This window comes from Protopterus annectens, chromosome 13.part0, assembly GCF_019279795.1.
Source record: "Protopterus annectens isolate FY-2018-M chromosome 13.part0, PAN1.0, whole genome shotgun sequence".
Taxonomy (NCBI): domain Eukaryota; kingdom Metazoa; phylum Chordata; order Ceratodontiformes; family Protopteridae; genus Protopterus; species Protopterus annectens.
This window is the reverse complement of record NC_056747.1, coordinates 1,230,751,235-1,230,771,684: the sequence shown is the minus strand read 5'-3', so window position 1 is coordinate 1,230,771,684 and position 20,450 is coordinate 1,230,751,235. Positions and strand designations below refer to the sequence as shown.

The window sequence follows — 20,450 nt, the reverse complement described above, 5'->3', positions numbered from 1 at the left end:
ATTACAACTGTCTTATCTGTGCGGTTTCATCTCATGTGCTCCCAGTTTTGCATTCCATTCCCCTATTTTTGCTGAAATTCTTGCTCAGTGTCTGCCTGTAATGCCAAATTGTCTGCAAACTACAACTTTCGTGACCTGTCCCCTCCAATCTGTTTACGAATGTAGTCCATTAGTATGAACAGCAGTGGGCTCAAAGCTGAACCCTGATGCATACCGACTCCAACCTGAAATCCCTCTGAGACTGAACACCTTGTTCTTAATTCACTGCATCCTTGTAAATAACCTGCACTAATTCTACCAAGGTTTCTGGGACTCTGTACTGCTGCAGGACTGTCTGAATCAGCTTTTTTGGGACTCTGTCATACACTTTCTCCAAGTCTAGGAATGCCTACAGTTGGAATCCTTCATATCTACCTTAATTACCTATCTCACTGCAAACAGTCAGTAGTGCTATATCCTGACCTGAATGTAAACTGCTCATTGCACTGTATTTATCAAGCACCCTCTCCAGAATTTTTTGCAGTCTAACAGGAGGTTCTCAATCACCACTACAACTTCAAAACAGAACACACTAAATGGCATATGCTAATGTTGTAAAAAAATCATTGCCAAAGCCTTCTAAAACATATAAGAACAATCTGTTAGAGTATGCTCAACAAAATATTAAGGTTAAAAGTAATTCTGCTACAAATATGTAACATAAATAAGGTATAAAATAAAGCTTGCTTAAATGTAGAAATAGAGTTTAGCAATATATGATTAGCATCCACACTAAATGACTGTGGCTTGAAAAAGAAGCAATTTGTTTAATGGACATGTCTCCTACAGAAGCAGCAAAATGTATGCACACTTCACACTGGCAGCAAAAAAGCTGACTTCTTACAGACTTAAAAACAGGATTTCTGCCATTCACATGGTCAGTAAAAGCAAAAATGTGAAAAACAGAATGTATGCAGCTTCTTTAATAAATGGACAACAGGACATGTTTCTATCATAGGACACTGTTAGCTAAGGATGTTTAAATGATCAAGTCAGCATTTGTCCACAAGGTGCTTCCTTAAAAGACAATACCATTACAGGATGAAAACATGTTTTTCTGCAAACACCAGCAAACAGATGCTCTCATACAAAGTCCAAAATACAATACCAAGAGAAAAATAGGATTTGAACTACGTGACTAAAACTGTACATAACTGTAGAGATAACGGTATTTGTGTAGGAACACACTTGTTCCGAGGTAATATTGTATCTCTCACATCATCCATGCTGTTTGAGAAGTAAAGTAGAATAGTACCTGAAGCTGCAACAGTAGTTAGTGTGATTTGTTATAAAAAGTCTTTTATTGGTTACTGTTTTTAAAGTGACAGTTTTAGGTGCTGCATCAGTGTACACTCTGCAAGTTTCTGTGGGCAACAGACTGTGAATGCAATTATAACTAAACTTTGATTTCAGCAAAACCCAGCCAACAAGACTGAGTGTCTTAAGAAGACTTCGGCTCCATCACAGTAAGAAGCACCTTATCATTAATTTTTCAATGGCAAGCTAGCCTGCATTCGAACACAGCGGGAGTGGTAAGCCCTGCAGAGGGTCACTTCAGTCAAACTGCAGTAACTAACATTTGTACACATGTGTAAATCCTAAACAGAGGTACTCCAGTTTATGCAGCTTGCAGCAGTAAAGATTCTCAGACTTCTGAATCCAGATTGAGCCTGCAGTCCAGAAAAGTCACAGTGCCATTAATTCTTCAAGAAAAGGTGGATATCTACTTTCACAGCATTTTTCTGCCTGTTGTGTTTCACCAGCTTCTCGAGTGACTCTGAAAATTTTCCAGCCATCAGCAACAGCCTGATCACCTGTTTTCTTGCTAACTGGTAAGACTTTTTTCTGCGTCACATTTTTAGTATGGATGCTATTAGACAGAATTCAAGCAATTGTAAGCCAAGCTTTACTCAATGTAGCAGAACAACAAGATAAACTCTGGAATAAGTTGCAATGTTGGTATACACAGCACAATAGTAAATGTAAAACCTTATTAGGGCAAGTTGACATCCAGGCATTTTGTAAAGGGACTGTAACATTTGATTGGTATTTGCAACAGAAAAATAAATATGTCACAGTAAAGGTTTATTGTGCAATTCAACAGAAACTGCATTTTGTGTGCCATGCAATAGACTGTGAAAACAGACATTTTCATGATAAAAAATTAACTAAGGGTAATGTGTCTTCATTATATCCAGATGTAAAGCAGTTGTGTCCTGTTAGTACATTAATTTCCTAATTACAACAGTCACATCTGTTGACAGAATCCTCTGTAAATCTTGTGACACCATTTAAAAATTATGTACAAGCGTGGAAAAATGCCACGACTACACATACAGATGACGACAGGAACAAGGCTTATGATACATTGACAAAAGAATTTAATAAATCCTTAAAAAAACAGGGTGAGTTTATAAAGTTCAGGAATGACATCGAAGAACTCTGCCAAAAGTGCAAAGGAGCCCTGTAGTCAACAGAGGAATCTAATATCAGGCATCATACATCCTTTAAACAATTACAAACAGAAATGACAGGCCTTAAACAGCATTTGAAGGAAAAGGAAGATGAATTAAGAGAGACTAACCTACAAAATACTGTCTTGATATCCCAGCTTAAGGAAGAGTAAAAAAATAGAAAACCAGTCCAAATTATAAAACAGGGAAAGTGAACCACTACAGATTTGTATACACAGTCTAGATTAATATAGAGTTTACCAGTGGAATGACAAAAAAGGCATAATTGATAACATGCTTGCATTTGATGAACGGGTGGATATACAGCAGAATCTGGTATGTGGACAGATGCATTACTTAGATGTTTCTGGATTTTCATACCCAAATGTTTTAAAACTTTCATTCAGTTAAAGTAAGATGCTTCTCAGTTAAACACTAAAGTAGGATGTATGACAGCCGTTCTAATGGCATTTACACAAGGGGAGCTGCTCACTGCTAAGTTATTAGATAATTTCAAAATTACTATTACAGATAAATTAATGGAACAAAGTGAACATTTTAGGCTTGCCTTTCAAATCATATATCAAAAATCAGACAGAGACATGGGAAAAAGAAAAATAAAAACAGCTAAAACATTGCTTTTAGAGCAAGTCAAAGGGGTTCCAGGGGATACTAAATATATCTATGAAGAAAATTCTGATACCCTCACTGATTTGGTACACAAATTAATGAGGGGACGGACTATGGCCGATGTATCCCTCACTGGTAAGATCAGACCATAAACTAATCTCACTGGATATTCACATCCCGACCCCACCCTCTGCCCAGAAAACCACAGTGAAAAACTTCTCTAAAGCAAATTTCACACTCCTCAAAACCGAGGTGGAATCCTTCAAAGCCCCTGGGCCTGTGGGAAATATGGCCCAGACCGCAGAATCCTTTATAAACGCATTCTATGAACACCTTCAGGAATGCATGGATCATGCAATCCCAAATAAAACCAAGACCCAATCCTCCAAAGGCAGATGTCCTGTCTGGTGGACCCCAGCCATAAACAAACTATACAACAGAAGGAGGAAGCTACTACATGATAGAGCAAAATCCCAAAATGGGAAGGCATCTCTGATCAGTATTAGCAAAAAACTACGGGCACTCATTAAATCATCTAAGGCCAGCTTCGAGAGAAAAACTGCACAGGACACTAAGGATAATCACAAGACTTTCTTTAGTTATGTTAGGAACCTGGGTGGGAATTCCCAGATATGCTAAGAATTAGTCCAAAATGACAAAAAATACTACATCGAACCCACAGACATTGCCAACATCCTAGCTGACAGGTTCAGCACAAACTCCCCCCCCCACCCCACCAAAAGGGCAAATATCTATCCCAGCAGAGTGCTGCCCCCCTGACATCTCAGATGCTCAGGTAAGAGCCGCCCTCTCCAAAGCAAAAAACACAGCATCAATGGGACCAGACGGTGTCCCGGGCTGCGTCCTACATGAACTCCAAGAAGAGCTAAACCCAAACATAAAACTACTGTTCAATCTCAGCCCTACTACAGGATATGTACCCAAAGAGTGGCGTACAGCAACGGTGGTCCATCTCCACAAAGGTGGTGCCTCAACGGATCCTGGAAACTATCGCCCCATAAGCCTGACTAGCTTGGTCTGCAAAGCTATGGAAAGGACCATCATGGACCTTATAAATAAAGATATTGGGGACCTACAGACACTGGATCCTACCCAGCTCGGCTTTGTTAAGGGCAAATCCTGCCTCTTAAACCTGGTCGATGTCTTTGAAACAGTCACCAAGGCCATTGACGAGGGGAAGGTGGTCCACACAGCCTACATGGATCTCGCAAAAGCCTTCGATAAAATACCCCACTCTGGCATTAAAGATAAGCTCACCAGCTTAAATATAAACCCCTATGTCACTAGATGGGTTGCAAACTGGCTCAAGGACAGAACCCACATGGTTAGAACTGCTGGAGCCATGTCAGACTCCAAACCAGTTACAAGTGGCGTCCCACAAGGCTCAGTCCTGGGACCTCTCTTGTTCGGTATATACTTCTCAGAGGTACAGGCCAACACGGAAGGACTGTGGCTGACCAAGTTCGCAGATGACTGCAAACTGGGCGCCATAATCGACTCTCCCGCCGACACAAGCATCCTCCAAAAGAGCCTCATAGAAACAGACAACTGGTGCCAGAGCCATGGCCTCAAGCTAAACGCCAAAAAGTGTATAGTCATCCCCTTTGGCAAAAACAAAGTGCCCACAAATTACCACATAAGTGGTAATCCATTAAGTACGGAAGTAATTAGGGACCTGGGGACCCAAGTTGATAGCAATCTCTCATTTGACAACCACGTGGCCAAAGTGGTTAGAAAAACATTTTATATAGCCCACCTAATCATGAAGGGATTCATATCTAGATCAGGGGAGGTCATCGTGCCTCTTTACTCATCCCTCATCAGGCCCATAATTGAGTACAATGCCCCTTTTGGGATGTACCTTACCAGACACCTGCAGCAACTGGAAAGACCCCAAAAGTACCTCACCAAGAGGATCAAAGGGCTCAAACAGATGCCATATGCTGCCTGGTTAAAGAAACTCCAGCTCTACTCAGTGGCATACCGCCTGCTCAGAGGCGATCTGTGCCTGACGTATAAAGCCATGTCCAACCCGGAATTAATGGACATGCTGCACCTCAGAAAATCCAAATCCCATCGAGCTACGTGCTCGAGAGACTTGAACCTCAGCACTGAAATAAATAGGACATGCTGGAGGGACAGATTCATAACCCAGAGGCTCCCTTCACTCTGGAATAAAATCCCAGTCCAGGTTAGGCAGAGTCCCTCTGACTCTCTTCAAGCGGAATCTTGATGAGTGGATGGGGGATCGTAGGTTTACCCCGGGTATCACTTCTGTGTCACTGTTAGACAGAGGCACAATATACTAACCTCAAAAAAGGGCATAGCAAAATTAATTTAAAATGGGTGGCGAAAGCCAAACACACTCTGGCTAGGCTTATAAATGCCCTAGGGCAGATAGCCTAGTAAGAACCTATGAACCTATTATTCTCGCACCACATCTTTGCATTTGAAAATGACAGAGAGCCATTTGAGATAACTGAAGTAAAAATCAGGGGAAGGCAACGGTGGTGTGACCAACATCCAGCAGAAAGAGCTGCATCTGCACCACCAGCTCCTGCCTCTATGTCCATAGCACCAGGATCAGGCACACGTAATGAACAAAAGGCACCAACATGCTTCTTTTGTAATCAAATAGGACATTTTAAGCAAAATTGCGATTACAAAGCCTGGCGTAAAAAGAAGAAAGAACAAGGGGTGTTTCTAAAAACAGGGCCAAAAAATTTACAAGTCAGAAAAGCAGGACTATGCACAAAAACCTTACAATATTGGTAATAATAGCTATAAGGTATCAGTATACAGGAAAAGGGAAGGTATGCCCTGTAGATTTTCAAGCTGTTTCGCCTGTAAATCCAAAACCTTTGATAGAACAGGCAGAGGGAATAGCTAGGCAACAGTTAAGAAAAGAGATTGAAAAGCCTAAATATGTAGATCACTCCGACAGAGGAAGATGACAAGCAAAAACATGAGGTATGTCATATTGCATTTGACAGAAAAGGGGAAGACGAGTGGATCTCCTTACAATAGGGATGTGCCCCCCCTACTCTGGTATCTTTCTTGACTACTTTTAAAAAGGGTCGAGATGGACGACCACTGACTGATATCTGGGTAGAGGGGGTCACTATGGAAGAATGTCTTATTAGACATAGGAGCAGCAGTATCTGTCAGTTACCTGTGAATCCTATAAAAAAGGTTTGCATTTCAGCATTTAATGGCACAGGATGCTATGTAGTGAGTAGCCAAAATTTGGACAAAGTTTAGCCAAAAGGGACAGACATGGAAGGGTGCATTTTTAATGCATCCATCCTGCTCAAATACCATTATCGGTATGGACATTTTAGAGCCTTTGGGCATAGCAATTGATCTACCTAATGGAATCCTGTGGATAGGAGACGAGCAAAATGGAGGGAGAGCAAAGTACAGGTTGCTATGCAATCTCTATACCTGAAAAACCTGACAAACCTACAGGATATGTGAATACAGACAGTGAGGATGTGTGGAAGTATTTGCAACAGCAATTCCCAAAACCGTGGTCCGAGGGTCCCAGTGATTGTGGGAAACTAGAAAGCCAAGTAGGGGTAGGAAGTGATCAAGACGATATATCACCTTTTCAAAAACAATATCCTAATCCTAGGGAGGCAGGAGAACATATGGAAAATGTATTGCAGAATAGGAAAAGGAAGGGATTATACAAAAAGGCAACAGTCCTACAAATTCACCAATCTGGCCAGTCAAGAAAAAGATGGTAGTTACCTTGTTACTGATTTACGGATGGTTAATCAATATACTACTCCTACAGCACATTTGATTCCAGGAGTCCCAGAGTTGGCTGCACATACTAAGCCACAAAGTAAGTGGTTTACAGTAATAGATTTAGCAAATGGCTTTTTTGCAGTACCACTCAGAAAAAAAAGATTGGCCAAGATTTGCCTTTACATTTAAAAATGAGCAATATGTCATGACAAGGTTACCACAAGGATTTCAAGAGAGTCCAGTTATTTTTCATCAGACAGGATCCATTCTACATTTGGAAAAGGATGATTCAGTGTTACATTACATTGATGACATTTTGATTCAGTCAGAGACAGTAGAAGAGCATGTATGGCTTCTTAAAAGAGTTTTTCATACTCTACAGCAAGCAGGGTTTAAGGTTAAAAGTGAAAAAATTCAGTTTATGTAACAAGAAGGCCAGTTTATATGTACTATTATAAAACAGACAGAAAGGTCTCCTTGCCCTATACGTGTGCAAGGCATTTTACAAATGGAAAAACCACTGACTTCAGCAGACCTACATAAATTCATGGGAATCATGAATTACAACAGGGAATTTATAGAGGATTATGCAGCCGTGGCTGCACCCCTATACAAAATGTTACAGGAACAAAAGAACTCCACCTTTTTAGAGTGGGGACCCCATGAACAGGAGGCATTTTCAAAAATAAAATTAAAATTAGCAAAACTACAGAATTAATAGCACTCAAACCAAAGTTACCATTTGTACTACAAGCAGCAGCAGGGAAAAAGACACTGTCTGAGGTATTACTACAGGAATGGCCATATGGTAGCAACAATAGAATAGAAAAGGGGTTGGGAGGGTGGCCTAATGGTTAAGGTGTTTGCCTTACAAACACAAGGTGCAGGGTTTGAGTCTCACAAGGGAAAATTGGCTAGGCTTACAATGGCTCACAAGGGCAGTTAACCTAGTACTAACCTATGAACCTATGAAAAAACATTACGTCCAATCAATTTCTGTAGTAGGAAGACGACGCCAGTAGAACTGGGCTACCACCCATGTATACAGCAATTACTAGCCATTTACTGGGGTATTAAACCAACGGAGTACCTAATTGTATTTTCCAGCATTACAGTGCAAACACCATATCAAGCAGTAAAAGCTCTGATAGACAATTTTGAAATTAATAAAATTACAGATTTTATTAGTCAGGCAGTCTTTGCAAAATGGATGGCACTTTTCGGAATGAAAACTGTCACTATACATACAGGGGACAAATATTGTTTGTCCAATTATATGGGATATGAAGGGAAACAGCATAACTGTTTAGAAAAGATAATGTCATCTGACGTGCAATTTTTGGCATTTGATTTTGATCACTTTAAGCCATCCAGCTTTGTGGAAGGAGCACGATATTGGGACAAAGGCAGATACTGGACAGGATTTGCCATAGTTCCAGAGAACCCACAACTGGGTCCTCCTGAGCTAATCAAGTTACCAGGACACATGTCAGCTCAAAGAGCTGAACTGGAGACAGTACTATATGTGCTAAAGTATTACAACCCTGTTAACATTTTTTCAAATAGTGCTTATGTAGTAAATTCTTTAAGACTGCATATGGAAACCTGGGTAAGCAGAAGATTTGTAGATAGTGCAGATAAACCATTACGGCATGCTGAAGTATTAAAAGGTATATATAAAGTTATAACAATATCAAATCAACAGGGACATTACAGCATTTTGAAAGTAAAAGCACATCAAAAGCCAACCAGTGAAACTTACAGGTTAAATGCATTAGCTGATACTTTGACAAAACAAGCAGCACAAAATGGAAAACAACTTCCAGAATATGAATATGCCACTGTAGAAGTTAGTGTCTTAAAAGAGTTGGACGAAGAGTCAACAGAAAAAGACCTTGTAAATATACAAACATAACAGGGCTTAAAAGAAGAAAATTGATCAGTGCAAACTAGCAGGTATACCACCAAAGGAGTACTATGTATACAGTACTTCCAAGGGGTTACAGTTGCCATATGTACCATTTCAGTTGGCACGCCAGTTGGTCAAGTTAAATCACCAAATACTGGGACATGTAGGAGCTGATAAGCTATGGGCAGTTGTAAAAGAAAAGTACTGGAACACAAATTTAAAAAAGGTCTATAAGCTAATTGTAGAAGAATGTTTAATCTGTCCACAGGTAAATGCTAAAAGCAAAAGCCCTCAGTTACATTGGGTGCAGCCAGCAGATGGGCCATGGTATGCACTTCAAATAGGTGGGCCATGGTATGCAGTTCAAATAGATTATGGAGGTCCTTTGCCAACAGCAAAGGGAGGTTATAGACATCTACTGGTAGCAGTGGATGAATTCTCAAAATGGGTAGAAGCAATTCCTACCACAAGAATAATGGTAAGCCTATGTTTGTACTTGTTCCCCACCTTTTCTGTAACTAGTCTAGTCCAGGTACAGAATTGCTGTATCCAGGTCTCTTTGTAAGCTTCTGAGCCCCCCAACCCTTTCTGTGTTGGAGGGAAGCCTTCTAGCTCATCAGTGGGAGTGGTAAGCATTAGGTAGCCTATCTACCACAAGATAAGTGGTTCCTGGCCCAGAAATTGTAGCTACTGGCCGTTTGGGCAAATTTTTTTTTACATCTCTTTCAAAGTTCTGGTTTAAAAGCCACACTTGCGCTCGTTTCCCACCTTTCCTGTAACTAGCCTAGTCCAGATACAGAGTTGCTGTATCCAGGACTGTTGGTAAGCTTCTGAGCCCCACAAGCCTTTCTGTGTTGGAAGAAAGCCTTCTAGCTTATCAGTGGGAGTGGTAAGCACTAGGTAGCCTGTCTACCACAAGCGGAGAGGTTCTTGGCCCAGAAATTGCAGTTTACTGATGATATGGACAGTCTGTCCGTCTCTTTCAACTTTCTGGTTTAAAAGACCACATCTGCGCTTGTTTCCCATATTTCCTGTAACTAACCTACTGGGTAGCACTAGAAAGCCTTAAACTGATATAAGCCTTCTAGCTTAGAAGAGAGACTTTGGAGTAATTAAGTATCAGTTTTCTGTACTTTTTTGCTGTACTTAACTGTTTTCACCTAAACACAGATTTTACAGCATTTATTGTGATTTAAAAGCTTGCTTTTTTCACATATTGTACTTATTTGACTGCCTGCACTTTTAAAAAGTTTTTTACTTAAATAATTTGTTTAACCATTGTAGGATACACACTAAAGTACAATAGCCTTTTCTGGTCGTTTGTAGTCGTATAAAGCTGTTTTAAGTGTATTTTTTTACTGTTTTTGCCTTATCTTTTCAAAAAAACAAAACAAAAAAATCCTTGTTTCCCGCCATTCTAAGCTAGTATAGTCCAGTTTTCCAGCTAGTACTGAATTCAGGGCTGTGATACTAGTTTCTGAGTTGCCCATACCTTACTTGGATAGAAGGAAGTTTATCTGTTCACCTGTGAGAGAAGGGAACTTTGAGCAACCTATTTGTCCTGGGAGGAGTGGTTCCAGCCCAGAAGTTAGTAGTTTATTGGACATTTTGGGCTAATTTCTATTTCTTTCATTTCCCTACTATAAAAACTGCGTTTGCACGGTTTTGCGCACCGGGCAGTGCCGGTTAGCTACGGTTAAATTATTCCCAGCTCCACTAAGTCTCCTCTTCAGTTTTTCCCTTGAAACTAGTCTAACTCTCAACCTAAGCACTCAAAAAGCATCTTACAGCCCAGCACTTGCTCAGACCTAATAGCAAGCACTAATATACCCTGACACGGATTGCCCAGCAAGGCAATGCTCTTTTATTCACCCCTCACCAACCAAGCGACTAAGCAGCTTACCCTACTATTCAGGCTTGACCAAAGGGCAACTTAAAGTGCACTCTCCAGTCCAGCTGGTGAATCTGGGTATCCTGAGTCAATGTTACAACTGCCAAATGTACACAGACAACCCTCTCCTCCTACCACAAAACACTAACATATGCGAGAGATGCAATTATACAGCCAAACTGGAAGCTAAGCTGTCTCCACCCAAGACTGGAACAGACAGTCAAGAGGAGAAGGTTAACACTTGCACCACAGCTCCAGCCGCACACAGACTTACTAAAACAGCACTAGCAAAAAATACACAAATACACAAAATCATACTCGGAGGCTCTAAATAAAAACCTGCAAAAGCATCAGAGACCTCCAAAGCAGACACCCAAACAACCTGCACTTCGTCACAAAGCAGACAACACATAAAACACAAAATAAGTGTGCCACACAATCACAGCCCTTAAGGCGAAACAACATACCTAACACACTAGTAATAAGTGACTCCACAGTCAGGCACACTGACGTCCCACTCACTAGGCTGGACAAGCAGAAGGTTACTGTTAGCTGCCTATCAGGAGCCAGAATCCGCCACATAACACAAGCACTCCGGTCACTCCAGAACAAGTACAAATATGACTCTGCCATTGTTCATGCTGGTGTGAATGACCTGAGACGTACCTCTCTGGACTACATGAAGAGAAATGGAAGAGCTCTCTGATCATGCAGCCCAAGCTGGAATGACCCTGACCCTGAGTAGCATCCTGCCCTCACCAAGAATGATATCTCAGTATAAAGAAAAAATGATCAATTACAACAATTGGTTAAGCTTCTGGTGTCATTCAAAGGGGATCCAGCGTCTGTCAGCCTGGGACGACATGCTCGACAAGCCGCGTTGCTTTGCAAGAGACGGCTTGCACCTGTCACCCCTAGGCTTTCAAATACTGGCCAAGGCCTGTTGCTGCCCTCATAGTGCCTTTTTTAGGCAAGGCTCAAAAGTCAAACCCACCTCCGTAAACAGCACAATTAACAAAAAACTGAGGGTTATGTTACTCAACGCCAGGAGTTTAAATCTCAAAATGCACGCGCTCGAAGCACTCCTCAGTATGGAGAACGTCGACATCTGTGCAGTAACTGAAACCTGGTTCAAGGCTCCAGAGAGCACCCCAGCACTACTGGGCTACAACTCATACCACACATTTCGGCCACAGAACACAGACCAACACAAAAAAGGTGGGGGTGTATCCATATTCATCAAGGATACCTACACCTCCAGGTCAGTGGCGCAGCATGATACCTCTGAGATCATCCATGTGCAGCTAACATTAGGCAAATCTGCAATGCAAATTGTGGCGTGCTACAGATCACCCTCCATGACCCAGGACCACCACTCCACCTTTCTGGAGACAGTGGAAAACATGAAGGTCCTACTGAACACCCTGATATTGGGCAATTTCAATTACCCTACCATTCACTGGGAAAACTACTCTAGTACAAATTCCCAGGCCCAAATCTTCCTGGAATTCATCAACTCAAACGCCCTGGATCAGCTGGTAAACTCCCCTACCAGAGGTGAAAACGTATTGGACCTGGTCACCAATACGGGCAACAGGTGTTCCATACCAGAGGTCAACCCGTCACTGGTTAGATCAGACCATAAACTAATCACTCAGGATGTCTACACCCCACCACCACCCCCCAGCTAAGGAAACCACAGTAAAAAAACTTTTCTAAAGCAAACTTCACCTTACTTAAGACAGAGGTGGTAAGTTTCACAGCCCCCACCCTAAAGGATAACGCTGCCAAAGATGCAGAAACCTTGACAAATGCACTCTATGAGCACCTACAAGGATGCATGGATCGTGCCATACCTAGCAAAACCTAGACACACTCCTGTAAGAGAAGGAAACCACTTTGGTGTACCGCTGCAATAAACAGGCTATAGAATAGCAGGAGGAAACTAGTTCAGAAAAAAAAGCAAATCCCAAGAAGGAAAGACATCCTTGACCAGTATCAGTAAGAAACTAAGGTCCCTCATGAAATAATCCAAGGCTAACTTCGAAAGAAAAATAGCCAAGAATTCAAAAGATAACCACAAAGCCTTCTTTAGCTATGTTAAGAATCTAAGTGGCAACTCGCAGATACGCACTGAACTAGTGCAAAATAGCACAAAATATACTGAACCTACTGATATTGCCAACATCCTGGCAGAGTCAGTGCAAACTTCAACCCCCTCTCACCTCAAAAAGGGCCCACAACAATATCGGAAAAGTGAAGTGTCCCAAAAAACACACACACAGGTGAAAACGGCCCTTTCAAAAGCCAAAAACACAGTGGCAATAATAATTGTCATACTAATCATCATCTTATTGCTTAGCATTAAATTGTACTTACAACCTGTTAATGAAACCATAAAGTTACATAAAAAAGAAATGAAAGAAATGTGGAAAAGTGAACAAGACTGGTCACCATCTTTTAATACCTTTTGGCAACACAATGTAGGCATGCAAAAAGCATGAATGTTTCTAATTGTTGGGTATGTAGTTTAACAACAAAAAATAACGGGTTATGTCTTTAATACCTATTCCACTAAATTCCCTTAGTAGTTGGGGGGTATTAATAAATGAGACAGGAGATCAAATCATAAATGTACAGCTACGTAAAGCAAGAGTACAGTTATCTGCTATAGTGCAGGGAATCACATTTTCAACAAAATGGAACTGAATTGCAGTGGGTAATCGTAATTGTATTCAAACGATAAACTTTCACAACCACATACCAGTACATGGAGTATTTTTTCATGGTTTTCCTATTTTAATACCAATTAAGGGTCAGTTAATATTATGTGACGCAGCAGTGTTTCATTTTTCACAAAATTATAAAAATGAATGTAAAAAAAGAAGTTATGTACTTATCACAATGTTCCATGTTTGTAGTCCATCTCGCCTATATTCTTGCTGGATGGGTTCGGAGCCGATATTCGGCTCCAACTCAGCCTATACTAAAGCTCGAGAGCTTTTTACTGGCTCGAGGCTAGCCCCTATCCCATGGTGCCTCACGGCAATTCCCCAAATCTAGTTTGCAAGAAAGTAATAAATCCCTATCAGGTAATAATAATAATAAGAAAGAAGTTGTAAAATACAGGAAGAGATTAGAAACATAATCCATTCCAGGTGGACAATAAAGAGCAAAGTCAGGCAGCCCCCAAAAAAGGTCCACTAGATCCCCCAGAAATGGGAAGGGGGTTGGATGGAGGGACGCAAGAATATAGGCGAGATGGACTACAAACATGGAACGTTATGGTAAGTACATAACTTATTTATGTTATGTAGTCCTATCTCGCTGTAATTCTTGCTGGATGGAACAGAGTCCCTAGCACCTTTAGCCCGGGTGGCAAAAGCAAAGAGACTCTTCAGCACAGTGGACCCAAAGGATGACCTGTCCTGGGAGGCCAAATCCAATTTGTAATGAGTGACACACGTATGTGGTCTTGCCCAAGTAGCTGCTGCACAAATAATATCAATTGGGAGCCTAGATCTAAAGGTGCATGAAGTAGCTACAGCCCTAGTAGAGTGACCTTCAGCTTTTAATGGTAATTGTCTACCAGCTTGTTGATACGCAAAGGATATGCAATCCGAAAGCCATTTTGAAAGAGTAATTTTTAAAACAGGTAAGCCTTTTCTTTTGTCAGAAAAGGAAACAAAAAGTTGATCAGATTTTCTAAATTCTTTGGTCCTGTGTATATAGAATCTGAGTATTCTGTGGACATCTAGCTGGTGAAGTCTATACTTTGATCTACTAGAGTGGTTTGGAAAAAACACAGGTAGCTCAATGGTAGTATTCAGGTTGTGTTCTGAGCATACCTTAGGGAGGGGTTTGTCCTAAGAGAGACTCTATTCCTTGTGAAAGATAATGTAAGGAGATTGAATAGTTAGGGATTGAAGTTCCGAGACTCTCCTAGCCGATGTTATAGCTACCAAGAACAGGGTTTTCCATGATAACAATTTTAAGTCTGATGACGAGGATGATTCAAAGGGTGCAGACATCAAAGATGAGAGGACTAAATTTAAGTCCCAGGGTTCGAAAGGTTGTTTTACTGGGGGCCTAAGAAGAACTCCTCCTTTTAAGAAGGTTTTACAGAGGGAGTGTTGCATGATTGGATTTCCCATGAAATAAAAATGGAAATTGGAAATGGCAGCTAAATGCACTCTTACTGTAGCGGCTGCCGCTCCTTCATGAAAAATTTTGTTAGGAAGGATAAAATGGATTCTAAAGGAGCTGTATATGGATCTAAGCCCCGGTTTGTAGCCCAAAGGGAAAACCTTTTCCATTTGCTAGAATATAGTTTTTGAGTGGAAGGTTTATGGGTTGAAATAAGGATATGTTTGACCGTTGGAGATAAGGGAATGCACCTGGCTATACGTGGAATTGGAGCAGCCATGCTGTCAATTTGAAGGTGTGGATGGAGGGGTGGAACTGTCCCGATTGATGAATCAGGAGATCTGGAGATGGATCCAGAATCCATGGTTCCTCTAAAAGGTAGAGCCACAGGAAAGGAAACCAAACTTGTTGAGGCCAGTAAGCAGCAAATGAGGATCAAGGAACTCCTCAACTGTCTTGCCTTCTGTATTACTTTGGATATGAGTGGAAGGGGAGGAAAGCATAGAGAAGTCCCGGGGGCCAATTGTGAACTACAGCATCCCTGGGTGACATCCCCAGACGGGGAATGAGGGCAAAGTAGCTGCTGCATTTGGTGTTCAGGTGAGTGGCAAATAGATCGCAGCAAGGATGGCCCCATTTGTGAAAGATCTCTTTCACAACCATTGGATTCAGGGACCACACGTGAAGCATCAGAAATTCTCGGCTGAGTTTGTCCGCTATTACGTTGGATTTCCCCAGGATATGCGTTGCTATCAGGAAGTGTTGAGTATCCATCGCCCATTTCCAAACTCTTAAGGCCTCTCTGCAAAGCGGGTAAGACATGGTTCTCCCTTGTTTATGTACCATACGACAGACATGTTTGTCTGACTGAATCGCAATCGTTCCAGTGGGAAGGAAGCTGTGAAGTACTTGCAACGAATATAGCACCGCTCTCATCTCCAGAACATGGTGTGTAAGTGGTTTTAGTGGTTTTGCCAAGTGCCTTGGACTGTCTTTCCCTGATACCCTCCCCCCCCCAAAATCTGGGAAGCGTCCGTGGTCAAAACTGCTTTCTCTTGGGGAGGAACAAGTGGACGACCTATGACAAGTTGTTTTGTGTGTAACCACCATGTCAGATCCCTTTTGCATGCGTTATTACTATCTGGTCAGATAATGGAAGGTCTTGTATCGACCATTGCGCAAACAGCATCCACTGAAGAATCCTCATATGTAGACGAGAAACAGGAACTAATAAGATGGCGGAAGCCATAGACCCTAGGACTTGAAGTACTACTCTGGCCTGGACTCTGCTTGTTTTATAAGGATCTGATCTGACTGCGTAGAGATTCCACTCTTTCCTGTGTTAGCTTTACTGACATGGGGGTTGTGTCTATTTCGGAGCCTAGATATACAATATGCTGCGAGGGAGATGAGACTGACTTTTGCAAGTTGACAGTGATGCCTAGGCTGGCGCACAAAGATAAGAGTCTCGTCCCTCCCTGGTTCTTATGAGTTGATGCTTGGTGGTAGCAGTGAGGAGCCAGTCGTCTAGGTACGGAAACACCTGGAATCCTTGATGTCGCAGGTGAGCCATTACCACTGCCATGCATTTGGTAAACACTCTAGGGGCTGTAGTGAGGTCAAAGGGCAGTGTTCTGAACTGAAAATGGCTAGCTCCCAGCTGGAAGCGCAAGTGTCTCCTGGAGCGCCTGTCCATTTTGATGTGGTACTATGCATCCTGGAAATCGATTCAGCACATCCAGTTGTCTTTCCCGATAAAGCGAAATATCGACTGCAGAGTGACCATTCGGAACTTTGATTTTCTTACATGCTTGTTGAGCCTGCTGAGATCTAGAAATGATCTTCAGTCCCCTGTCTTTTTTGGAACTAAAAAGAATCGAGAGTAAGTTCCGGATCCTACTTGCTCTGTGGGGACTTCTTGGAGGACTCGTTTTTGGAGCAACGAGATGACCCCTGATGTTGCAAGGCCTAGTTGGATGGGTGCTACGTCTGGAAAAGACAGGTTTGTTGGGGGTTCGGAAATAAAGGGAATCAGGTAACCTCAGGATATTACTGTGTGCACCCAAAGATCTTGAGTGATAGTTAGCCAGGCACTTGGGTACAGTAATATACGACCCCGACTGCCTCCAGAGACGGACAGTCGGGCAGCCCCTCAGGGTCGATGGAAGGGACAATCAGAGAAAGCTTCTCTGTCTCCCTGATGTTGCGGACCTCCTCTGCCGCGAGGGTGGCATCTTCCATTATATCCTCCCCCTCTGCCCCTGGTTGAGGGTTGACCCTGTAACCGAGGAAAATATTTTAGGGATTTGCAGAACAACATTTTCCCTACTATATTACCCTTGGGATAGGGTCTGGACGGAAGAGAAAAACGGACTCCAATGGCAGATAAGGGTTTTCCTTCCTGCTCGCACCTAGACAAAGTCTCTTTCACTTGGGGTCTAAAAAGAGATGAGCCATCAAAGGGAATGTTAGTGAAGGAAGACTTGAAGGATTCCGTAAAATTACAAAGCCACATCCACGAATGTCTCGAGGGCTATTCCTGCTGCGGCTGCCCTGCTCGCTCCATCTGCCGCATATGAGATCAGTCTCATGGAGGCGTTAGCTATGGAGCGCAGAAACCTTGTCCATTGAACCCGGAGCTACTGAACCCTGGAGGGCATCTCCTAACTCTTTCAAGAGATCCTTCTGCAGACGAGTGAAATGAGTCAGGTAATTCAGCGATCTTAGTGTAAATGCCGCTGTAGAAAAAGTACGCTTCCCGTACCTATCCATCGTCTTGGACTCCTTGTTAGGAGGATGGATATTAGAAGACGTCTCAGATAATTCCTTCTTGGTGACCGCTGCTACCACCAAAGCATCAACTGGAACTCCCTTGCTAAGGAAAGACTTGTCCTCAGGTGCAGTCATAAGTTTGTTTGGCCTCCTCGGGACGGCTTCCACTGAATCTGGAGAGGTCCATGCTTTCCACGAAATGACCCCCAAAAGTTGGTCATAACATGGTGTCACCCAAGAGGTGGAAGGTCAGCAGCCAAAGGCCACAAGATGCACTGATTCATCCTCGGTACGGTTAGAGGTCTTCCAATCACCCCTCTGTCTAAGGATTTCTAGGATGTCAGAGAAGGAGACATCCTCAGAGGGAGCTCTAGGGGACCCTTCTGATTCCTCTAAATCAGTGTCTGATGCGACAGACTCAGGGGAGTAGACATGTTTCCTCTTACATAACCTCTTCCGAGGGAGCTCTCTAGCGGGATAATCTGGGGAGGTCTCGGAAGAGGGGGCACCTCCAATGGAGGCTACATGGGCCTCTGGTTCCCTACACTGTGAGGGTGGCAGGGGGAAAGAGGTTACTGCCTGCTGCTGGTGGAACACAGGTTCCAAAGGAATGGCTTTGGCAGAGGATAAAGCCTTCTCTATAGCTTCGAAAGCCTCCCCCCCCACTCCGAAGACCTTCGCGCAGAGGGGGTGGATGGTCGACTCCTAGCAAGAGGGAATGGCTCCAAAGCAAAAGTGGGAGCCGAGCTGAGATGAGCAGAGGCTCCAAGAGGGAGGGTCGGTTCCGAAGAGAACCCAGGGTAACTGTCCCCCCCTTGGAGCAGACATGAGAGCATCGGCTTTCAGAACCCTCGGCTCCAGACTGAGCCATCGAGGATAGAGTAATTGGCCAAATCCCCAGAGCCGAAGGGTCGAAGACAGAGGAACCCAACGTAATAGGCTCCCACAACTAAGCAGTCAGAGGAACAGTGATCGGTACAGGGGACGGCTCTGAGACCTTTGGGTCTGGAGGGATCAATTTTATAGCCAGAGCTGGATCCGAAAGCAACCTTAGAAGCAGCCCTGGTGGAATGGGATCTGATCCCCTTCGGCACAGGTTTACCATGGTGCAAGTAGCAGAAACAAATACAACTGCTTATCCATTTGGGAATAGTGTGCTTTGATATAGCCTTCCCCTCTGATCTTGCAGCAAATGCCACCAGTAGTTGCTCAGACTTTTTTTTGTCCTGTTTAAGTAGAATCTTAGTTGTCTGTGTACATCCAATGAAAGCAGAATCCGCTCCCCCTTGATCTGCAGATTTGAGAAAAAAGTTGGCAGGTGAATGGTCTGGTTAACAGCCACACTGGATACCACCTTAGGCATAAAAGAAGGATTGGCCCTGAGAGCCACCCTGTCTGGGTAAAAGATAATGAAAGGCTCCACTGCCATGAGAGCCTGAAGTTCTGAAACCCTTCTAGCTGAAGTGACTGCCAAAAGAAAGGCGGTCTTCCAAGAAAGACATTTTATATCCACAGTAGTTGCTGGTTCAAAAGGAGGTAGGGTGAGTTTTTCCAGCACAAAATTGCAGTCCCATGCAAGAGTTGGCACTCTCCTGGGAGGTCTTACATTTTTGGCCCCTCTGAAGCACTGTTTTAGCAGGGGATGAGGAAAGAGGGGAGGCTCTGTGTTGTAATGAGCCGAGATGGCAGAGGCATGGATTTCTATTGAAGAAAAAGATAGGCCCTTGTGAAGCATCTCAGTTAAGTACTGCAAAATCTGAGGAATATTGGGCTTTGCTGTGTCAATTCCTTGTGCTTGGTTCCAAGCACAGAATCTCTTCCATTTATCAGCATAAGATTTTTTAGTACTAGGCCTTCTGGCCTCCAAAATAACATCCATCATAGGTTTACTGAGAGAAGTGGTTGGTGAAATTAGTTGATTAGCCATGCTGCAAGATTCAGAGGTTGGAGATGAGAGTGCAGAATTTGATAGTTCTGCTGAGAAAATAGGTGAGGTGAGGTGTTTGAGGCAAGTACCACGGAGGAAGGTGTGACATATTCCTTAGAAGTGGGTACCAGTGTTGGCGAGGCCAGTCCGGAGCAATTAGAATCATTTTTTTTTTCCTGTCTGACTTTTAGTAAGACCTTGGAGAGTAGAGGCAGAGAGGGAAAGGCATAGACTGACAGTTTTTTCCAGCTGAAGGATAGAGCATCCACTTTCCAAGCTTTTTTGTGATGGATTCTTGTGCAGAATTTGTCCAACTGATAGTTTTGGGGTGAGGCAAAAAGATCAATGCCTGGGCTCTCCCATTTGCATGTCAACATGCTGAAGATTTGCGGATCCAGTTTCCATTCGTGTGGGTCCATAAGATTTCTGCTTAGTTCGTCTGCCAGAGTATTTTGCTTTCCTGGCAGGTACTGAGCTTGCAGATGTATTTGATAAGTCAAGGCTGTGTTCCACAAGGCCATGGCTAGTCTGCAAAGGGTGTAGGAATGGGTACTCCCTGCTTGTTTATGTACCACATGACTGTGGTGTTGTCCGTCTTTATGAGTAGTTGTCCTGGATGAAGGAAGTCCTTGAAAGCTGTCAGAGCATTCTGTACAGCTAGCATCTCTTTCTGGATGATATGCAGGTGCATTTGATTTGGGCTCCATTCGCCCTGAATGCATCTCCCTGCCAGATGCGTTCCCCCCCAAGCATAGTCTGATGTGTCTGTAGTCAGGGTTTGGGTGACAGGGTGTGGGGAATGAATGACAGTCCCTTGTTTTGGTGACAGGCCTCTGCCCACCATAGGAACTCTTGCTGCAGAGAAGGAATGATAGGAATCATTGTTTCCAGGCTGTGACAATGTTGACT

General features: G+C 43.0%; 1 protein-coding gene across 4 annotated transcripts in view; it reads right to left on the bottom strand.

Annotated features, from left to right (window-relative positions):
• PSMD11 (proteasome 26S subunit, non-ATPase 11) overlaps positions 1 to 20,450 on the bottom strand; it is a 2,265,797-nt gene that overhangs the window by 217,522 nt on the left and 2,027,825 nt on the right. The window lies entirely within an intron of this gene.